We start from the raw sequence: 9,992 nt of genomic DNA, 5'->3' as shown, positions 1-9,992 counted from the left end.
ATAAATAAGCCCGCACCGGTGATAGAATGTATCAGTTCGCATAGACACTCCGTGAAATATGTCCGCGAAATGTTTGCTCCCTTTCATCACACCTACCACCTTGTCCGTGATCGGGGGCACGTGTAGCGGCAAGACCTATTGGACGAAACGCCTGTTAGAGAATGCCAGTACAGTGTTTGATAAGCCACCCGACCTCATCGTGTACTGTTACGGGGTGTGGCAGGATCTGTACGCCGACGTGCAGCAATCCATTGCCAACATTCAGTTTCACGAATCTTTGCCCAGGGAAAGCCAACTGCGTTTGTGGTCCGATCAGTCGAGCAAAAACATGATTCTTGTGTTAGACGATCTCATGATGGACATATGTACCAGTAAACTCATGTTAAACGTATACACCACCTTGTCGCATCATCTGGGCATTACCGTAATCAATCTGCTACAGTCCGTCTACCCTAAAGGTCCCTGTTTACGAACGGTCAGCGTGAATACGCATATATTCGTCTTGATGAGCAATCCCCGTTCCGCTCACGAATACAAGATTTTGGCCTCGCAAATATTTCCAGGTCAAAGCAAGTATTTTTCGGAATCTTACAAGGATGCGGTGGAAGGGAGGAAATACGGTTATTTAGTCGTGGACGCCTCGCCGTACAGTGACCCGGAATTCGGACGCTTACGCACGGGTATCTCACCCGGCGAACTTTGCACCCTCTATTTTCCCAAATAAAAAGCGACAAACACGCTTTAATCCAGTCAGTCTTACAGCAGCCGCGCTATGAGCAAGGTCTAGTTTTGGACGATCGTGTGTAACCCGCCACCCTCTACCTTGTCCGTAAGAGCTACCCAGCACCAGACCGAAGAGATCACCTTAAAAGAGAGCCCTACGTGGTTTTCATCGAAGGAAGCGTGCATCACATCTCTTAAAGAAGCTTGGCGGATTGGAGTGGACCTACTCGATTCATACGGCGGGCCTGTAGGTTATACGTACAAAAAGGTTCGCTTCACACCATGAGCGAGTGTATTCGAGATAACGTGGATTTACTCCACGTACTGAGTCGGTCTAAGCCTGTACAGCGTAAAACATTACTGTCTCATCTGTCCAAAGCCCAGTTTAAGGCCATCATCACGTTGTTACATAACATTATCATCGGACACATTACCGTGACGGATCGCGAGAAAAAGACCTTGTACCGGTACAGAAAGATCATTCGGTTACTAGCCAGCAAACGGGAAGGATACAAACCTAAAAGGGAGTTGCTGGTTTCTTTTCACTTTATATTATCACCTTGTGTGAGAGCGCTTGACAGGTATTTCGCACCTGAACATGACGAAACCCATGATCCTGTTATCTCGCGAGACGTACCATCACCTGATCCAACCTCCTCCGAAGATGGAAGCCAACCCCCCTCCAGCCCTGAAACCCCCACCAGCCCATATCCCACAACAGCAGCAGACTCCAGACAACACTACAACTGAGGAACCACCGGCTGAGCGGGAAACGGCCATCCACGATAACATCGCCTCACATATCCCACAAACAACAGGAGGAGGAGGGAATGCAACAGTAGCGAACCCACCCCTATACTGTCAAGATGTTTTATATCTACTGTTACAACGCGTCCACTCGAACGACCAAAAGGGAAAGTCAGTGTCGCTATGGCAATATCTCAACCAACAAAAAGAGCTCGGCCGCATTAACTGGAATGCTAACCTCGAATGGTTGGATAAACACGAACACCCTATAAAGCATTCTAATGTGATTGACTGCATTCGACAGTTTGTGTTACACAGTAACGATATAAAAGATGTTGGATTTCAAGCATTTACCCGTCAACTGAAACATCTACCCAACTCACAACCCTTTTCCTCTCAGGTGGGAAAAGGCAAGAGAAAACGAACTCAACCCATGTTCGTGCGTGGCAAAGTGAGGGACGGTGTTCCCGGTGCGAAGAAGAAATTCAAACCATTAGAAACTGTAAAATAGTATGGAATCTCTCTTGTTGTTAGTTTTAAACGTGAATTGATAGAAAGTTTGTCTCATGTTGCCACTGGAAACTGTGTATTAAAATGACTATACTGTCTTATGTATCACCATAACGAGCTGTTAGTAATAAACACTGAATCGATAGAATGGAAGTCTCGTGTTGTTTGTGTGAATGTTATGCGGTATATAGAATCGCAGTACGCTGAAGTCGCTCTTAAAGGGCCTGTCCCCATTGCGCCTACAATAAGCACCCTACCTACACCCCAATTCGCTAACAATAAACATAATAGCGCATAGCATCGCCCTCCGAGACTAGGATGTAGAATGGCTCCCATGAAACTAACTTTGCCTCTTTTGCTTCCAGCAAAGGAAACCAGTCTTATTTTCTCACGCGTGTCGTCAACCGCAAAGGAAACCAGTCTTATTTTCTCACTTAACAGCAAAGGAAACCAGTCTTATTTTCTGATAGTTTGCACTATGTAGTGAACTGTAGTGTAGAAGGCAGTACATTCTGTTCCGAGTGGGTACGGGACTCGTATGTGAATGGATGTATTATTTCATACACGACTTCTAGAAAGTAGACCTACATGGCATAAGACAAGACAAGACAACCAACACTCTTTCCAAAATAACATAGATTTATTCATGTAAATACATTTGAGAAACCAAAATATCACAGGTAGCAAAGAGAATACTTTTGAAAGAAATACTTATGTTTATCACAATATGCTTCTAATAATAATAAATAAATAAATAACTATAATATGTACACTACTGGAGTTGAGGGAACGCGGTTGGGACTTTTTTTTGTTTAATTTTCTGCTAAATTTTCTAAAAGTTCGGCCAAAAAGGTGTCGGTGTCATCCAACCTGTCATCACGGGAAGGCCAAGGACAAAGCTCTAGGTCCAGAGGGGCTGTGTGAATGCCATCGGCTAGCACTCGACGCTTGCAATACAGATAGCTCAACCCCTGGCGTGTCTGTTGATAGGAACACATGGTATTCCCCTTGAGTCGGAAACCTCTGTTCAACCCCTCGCCGGGTACTCGCGTACGTAAAACATCTCTAAACGCTCTAAGTGGTGTTTTCAGTGTGCGTTTCGAGATGCCTTTACAGGAGAATTTTACCCGGCGTTCGAAATGACCGACGACAGGGGTGCTTGAACGGAGGCGTCGGGCCTTGTTATTGACGGGCTTGTTGCGACCGAGCCGGCGGCGGGCACGGCGTAGTAAACGTTGTGCTGTACGTACGCTCGAACTCGGCGTTGGCTTTGGAGTTCGCTGGAGACTGGACTGTGAGACTAAGTACGTTTTACTACATAGTCCGATCATCTCGTCTCCTTCGTACTCGAGTTTGAATAAACCCGGAGTACGTTTGTCGTGAAGGGCGTGGACGGAACAGCAACTGCGTGGAAACCAACGCGTGACGTGGCTGTCGTCCGGGTTATGGTCACCACAGAGCCCCTTCAACTGGTCCTGGTACGCCGACTGTTTGGTGGGTTTAATGACGTCGGACAGACATTTCGCGCTCAAGGCCACGTAAGCCGAATCCGTATCCATCTCCATGTATTCAAAATCGCTACGATCCACGTACACGTCCATGAAATCGTAGTAAAATTGAAGCATGCGCAGTTTGGCGTACTGCAGGATGAAATACCCCAGCTGCACTGGAGTATCGAGGCGTATGACTTTCTTGGCTTTCTCCACCTCGAAATAACCCCCGCCCAGTTCCGTCAATTTTCTGAATTGAGGGAAATTGACTTGTGTGCTAGCCGACGCTTGACCACACACGTACGAGACGGTCTGATGTTTTTCTTTAATGATCAAAACCGAACCGTACGCGGAGTTGCCCGTAAGTTTAGCCGTATCCCCGCGAATGGCTGCTGAGGGATCTCGGTCGGCTTCTCGTCTGGCCGAGCACACGTCCCGAACGAACTGCTGAAAACACGCGTTCGGGGTGTACTCGACGACTTGGTATACGCGATCGACCACCATGCCGTGCTGTAAATACCATTGCAACAGAGGGGTGGCGATCAAGATTTTCCGCGCCTTTAACCCGCCAACGAGCATACGGCGCGGTTTTGTACTCAAGTCGTTCTCCCTGATGTACCCCTGCATGTGTTCCCCGAGAATCTCGAACGGAACTTCTGCATTGCAAAACAAGGGAGTCATCTCTTGAAAGTACTCCCTCGGGGAGAGACGAGTGCCGTGAGGGTTCTGTCCAGGCATCCAGTGGTCGGGGACGCGAATGTCCACTTCCACCATGCCGAAAAGTTCCCCCTTTTCCACAGCGTTCAACATACCTCGCTCCGAGACCTCCTTCCACGCCTTCTTTTGAGTAAAAGGTGGTTGACGATCTCGAATAAAGGACGAGAGCTGGGAATTAGTTTTGCACTCGGCGCGAAAGTTACATTCCCACATTTCCACGACCGTGTAACCCAGATCACGGATGTAAGCAACGCGCGCTCTGGTTGCCTTTAGTTTTTGTTCTAATCGTTCTCTTGGTTTTTCCTGAGCGCGCGCTTTCGCCGTGAGGTGAAAATGGTGGCCGTAGAAATAGCATCCATGAAACTCGAATACGGTCATGGAGCCGGGAATGAACCCATCCACCAAGTACGGCCCGACTCGTTTTTCCCGCCCCCAGTTAAACTTGTGCCGAATGTCCCGCCCTTCCTGCTCCCTCAACCAATCCATCCAATCGTACATGCACGCGTACCTGTCCCTGCGTTCCGGCTTGAATCGATTCTCGGCTCTCCTACGCACGAAAGGACCGGTGGGCATGGGCTGATCTATAGCCCACAAGTATAACGCGTTCGCGTCATACCCAACTACCCTTTTACACCGTTTTTCGGGATGGCCTCTAATCAACGTTTGATCGGCTTTGTGGTACCTCGTGAATATGATAGAAGGACCGCCGACCACGTTACCCTTCACGGTGTGATAGAGGTCTTCGTTGCGTTTATCGAACAGAGCAAAGGAGACCCTAACCTTCGACTCTCCCGGAATAGTTTCTGACGGGCCACACCGGGTACCGACATAGTGGTTTTAAAGAGGTCGATGCCGTCCTGGAAATAAAACCGTTGCATGGCTTGTACGGCTTCCACAAAGGGACCCACGTCCAGATTGTTATACCACTCGAGGAAATCTCGAAACGTGGACATGCCTTACCGTCTCCAAACTTCCTCGAGCTCGGCATAATTCTCCTCGATCGATTTCACACCATCGTCGAGGACGGACTTCTGTTTGAGACTGGAATACCATGCCTCACCCAGAGGGGGAAGCCGAGTTTCGTTTAGCTTATCCGGAGTGTCGAGATACTCGTACGGGAAAAATCCCTTTTTCTCTTGCACTCCGAATGCTTTCAGAAACTGAGCATAACTCGTTCCGGGAGAGAGATATTGCGTGACGTCAAGAAATTTGAAACTTTGATTACTTTGACACAAGTAAGCATTGTTTTTCTTGACGGTGAAAGCCTGAGATTCGACGTCGTCGAGAGAGAGATGTTTGGGGAGTTTTTCCTTAATGATATTCAGATCGTAACGAGCTGAATTAAAACCGAGGACGGGGACTTGAGAAAAGTACCCCAAAAGCTTCCCGCAGAGATCGCTCACGTGCTTTCCCCACTTAGCCACGGGTGTAGAGTGTGCGCGAGTAGGCTTGCCTTTGGCGGGGTGGTTGTCACCCTCCCTGACGTTGACATCATCATCATCATCATCGTCATCGTCGTCGTCAACAGTCGCCTGGTCCTCGTCAGACAACAATTGCATCCACTCGCGCAAGCGTTCTAACACCTCTTTATATTTTTCTTTGGCTAGCTTCGTTACGGCTTCTCCTATTTCCGTCATGTATGACAACATGGCAGCAATCAGTCGATCCGGATCGGAATCGACGATGCAGTGTGGCGAAGTAAACCCTTCCACATTGGAACACACGCTGACCGAGATGGGGTGGTGTTCTTGCGTCCATCTCAGTTTCTGGGTTCCGGTATTCATCGGTTTCAAAAAACACTCAAAATCGAACACCACGAACCACGGAAAATATCTGTCTCTAGGCTCGACGACGAAGTCGAACTCTTCCAACTCGTCAAACACGGTCTTTGGGGTGTGGTGGAAACCACCCGGGAACCGCAAAGTCGTTTGACCCGTGCAACGACGTTGGTGTTCGTTGCATTTGTTTTGGCGCCGGAAGAGGCGTTCGCACGGGGGACACTGGTAGCGTTTACAATAGATGTTAATATTATTAATGAGGGATAGGTGACTTTCGAACTGATTTAAGTACATGTGTTCCTGATACAACCCTCTAGATTTATACACGGGTTGAGCTATCCCCGTCACGTCTAGAGTGAACACGCTCACATTCACACGGAAACAGGCTTCAAAGTGACACAGGAGAGAAGGGGGGAGACCCGCGTACTCTTCGGGACGAACTTGATACAAAGATTGGAGATGATGGTCCCGAGAGTAGGCACCCACTGATAGTAAAGAGCTTTGGTGGGCTTTTCTAGTGACTGTCGAGCGGATGGATCTCGATACAGAGCCAGACACCGGAAAGCACATAAATGGTCCTCGTATCGTCGACCAGACTTAGCATTATAATGTAAACAGATAATAGCTTTATGGTGTTTAATGTAATCGGGGAGAGCAGCAGGGGGGTGGCCTAAAGGAAATTTCATTCTGTACGCATAAAACTGTACATTCGTAATCAAAACGGGTTTCCATTTGGTATCGGGGCGTTGTTTCAATAGATAAGACATCACATCTAAGCTTTCCAGTCTCTGACGCAACCGTTCGAGATACCTCAGCTCGGTGATATAGAGAGGAGTAGTAAAGAGCGGATCGACAGCGTAAGGGTGGAAATAGCGATAGCGTCCCGTCTCCACGTGACGCAGGATGACATCGAACGCTAGATTCAACCTAAAACTATAATTCAACGACTGATAGATTTCCCTAGCGCGTTCCATCAACTCACCTATCGAAAAGTTGTTGCTGACGGGGAGGTTGTAGGTAGAAAACATCTCCCCGGGTTGGTCCCGTGCGAGGATGTAGGGAGCGTCCAGGTCAAAGGCTTCCTGGAGTCCGGGCTCCGTCACCTCGCCAGTGCTCTCCTCTACCCACGGGGCGGGACCTTCTCCCCATGGGCGTGGTTGGAGCTCACTACCAGCAGCATCGGTATCCATACTCCCGCCGCACTGCGATGGTAGGACACGGTGTCCCTCTATCATCTGATGACGGTAGAGAGACAACCGATCATCGAAACGCCTATGACACGTCCGGCAGGTAGTACAACCATCCGATGCTGCGATGCGGGAACACGAGGGAGCTGGTGATAGAATAAAATTCAATGTATGAATACTGTGCTCGCCTATAACAGCATAGTTCACTCACTCACTCACTACGAGCTCTTATGCTTCAAATGAAACCGCATGACTAACACGTGCTATATAATACTTCCAAAGCGAATACATATGAACACCATGACGGATTGAATTAATACATATAATTCAGGGCTAGCTAAAACCCATAGCTTATAAAATACTATTCAATATCTACCTCCACTAGCACGAGAGTTTCCCACCCTTGCAACCTGCCCCGAAGAGGTGGACGGTGTAGGCTGGTTTGTAGAGGTTGTCCCTGAAATACAAAACAGTTTACTGAAAACATCCCAGTCAATGCTATCTACAAACACACGACACACATATATTGAAACCCTATGCGGTATGAACCTCGTTAAAACTAACCATGGATGAATGAAGTGATAGATAGATACAAAATAGAACTCACCCCCACTAACCGGTACTGCTCTAGAGGTAGACGGCCGTGCGTCATGACGCGACGTCTGTGTTGCGCCTGTGGAGAAAAAAGATATGTTCAATCTATAGCATCTGAGCATATTTTATTCGAGTGAAATGATAAGCTCGAAGTCACGAATGTGTTGTTTTCAATACAATAACCCATGTCTTTCGCACTTTTACTTCAGATGGCATTATGAACATTCAACTTACCGCTAGAATGACACCGTCGAAAATGCACGGCCAAGTCACGGGGAGAGGGGAACACCTCGGGGCATTTCTGTATGTAGAAATAAAGCAGTGTTCTTAAAGGGACTGTACGAGTTTAGTAACGATACTCGTACTAACATAGCATGATGTCCTTGTTTTCAACATAGAATGAAAATTACCTTTTCAAAAGCATAGGAAGATAAATAAAAGTCCCACACATATTCGCTTAAATCTAATGAAATTACCCTTACATTCACGAAAATATAATGAAAATGAAACTTACGCTACATCGGTATTCCGATAGGCGTTGTTGCGACAGGGCACATTTATGTTTGTTTAGTTTTTGTTTGGAAGCAAACGATTTTGTGCAATGGTCGCACGCGTAACGTTCACCCTGGTGAACAGATCGCATATGACGGGAAAGGTTTAGTTATCTTTTCTATTAAAACCTTTCCCGCACTGTGGACAGGTGAATGGTCTGAAAGACAAAACATTTCCTTTCAATTCTCGCTAGAGATACAACATTGTTTTCTTCATAAAGTTGGTAATGAGAGTTACTCATAATCACTTTTACTAACACATACCTTTTCACTCAGCCTAAAACATGTGTAAGCTGTATAGTATTCTCATTTAATATAAACGAAATAAGTCATTAAGAAATACACTTACGCGTTTGATGAATCCATGTTTTCCTTGCTGACTGTTGAAACTGAAATGACGCTCTGATATTCGGGGTGGTGTTTATATAGGATGTTTCTATGATGAATGATTGCCATATAGTAACTGGCCATTCAACGCACCTGTATAGCTCACTGTAAGCATGACTGACAGCTTGGGATACGGACCACCCATATACCCATATAGATGCACCTGTGTATCTGTCTGTACGTTCACACGGGAAAAGATGTTGAACATTGAGCAATTCAGATATTATTATTATGTACACACCTGCGCGTTGGCTATCTCGGTGCCTGACCTCAATTTTAGTAGTATAGTCTAGGCTAGTATAGACATAGTATAGTCATCCTATCCGATTAAGGGTGACTATTGTAAACATGAAATGTCTTATAGATGGCTTCCATCACTTTCCCAACAAACCTAGCTTCGTGCCGTCACACTGCTACATGTACTCATCAGTTTTCTATTGAACATAGGCATGGTTCTAACTATCTATTGTCAAAATAGCACGTTCTGAAGTAAAACTGTGCACATCATGTTACACGGTTAAAACTCAAACCGTACGGTTTATTTGTCATCGCGTTAAATGGAAACGCTAGCATTGAAACATCAACTATGCAAGTCGGGACAGGGCTGAATAAGTGAACGCCCTCTATACAAATGGTTCACAATAGTACGCAGCGCGGGGTGATTCGAAATCCGGCTGCCTTCAGCGTTATAGTCAATGCAGGGTGACGTGACTACCTCGTTCTTGCGCGCTAAATGTAAACGACACTGCTAGCTTGCTGATTGTGAAGTCTTATCTATTTTGTCTATATTTTTTTCTATACAGGTTGTCTAACGTTCATGGTGTACAACGTGTAGACCGTACAAGATGAATTTGATCCAGCTAGACGTACATTTTTTTCCCTACATTACCCGGCGTATATCGTGTTGACACAACCCGTCTCTATTGTGGTATGATGTACTTTCAACACACACCCTGTATTCATCAAACCAGGTCGCACGCTCTAGCGAGCGCGGGTTAAACGACGAGGCCACGTGAGTTGTCAAGCGCGCTCAATTCAAACTGGGCTGACGGGTACGGTCTGTCTATTCAGGACAGCACGCTATACATTTAGCTCTATTCATAACCCTTTACTTTTGTTTTCTTATGAATTCTTTTCTGCCTTATAAACACACACCTTTCATTCCCCACCCTTTCCCGACGCGCTGTTGATGCATGAGTCATCCTATCCGATCACGTGACTTGGATCAACCAATCACCTTCCCTATTTTCCCTCAACCTCCCTCAACCAAAAGGGGTTCCTGGCGACCCGTTCTATACTACTATCTTT

At 46.6% G+C, this 9,992-nt stretch overlaps 1 pseudogene; it reads right to left on the bottom strand.

The window, feature by feature from the left end:
* Nucleotides 1-2,598: 2,598 nt before the first annotated feature.
* LOC125383448 lies at nucleotides 2,599-9,416 on the bottom strand (annotated as a pseudogene).
* Nucleotides 9,417-9,992: the final 576 nt, after the last annotated feature.

This window comes from Haliotis rufescens, unplaced genomic scaffold, assembly GCF_023055435.1.
Source record: "Haliotis rufescens isolate VD_foot unplaced genomic scaffold, xgHalRufe1.0.p SCAF_1, whole genome shotgun sequence".
NCBI lineage: Eukaryota > Metazoa > Mollusca > Gastropoda > Lepetellida > Haliotidae > Haliotis > Haliotis rufescens.
Note: the sequence above shows the minus strand (reverse complement) of the source record. Positions and strands in the feature narration are given on the sequence as shown.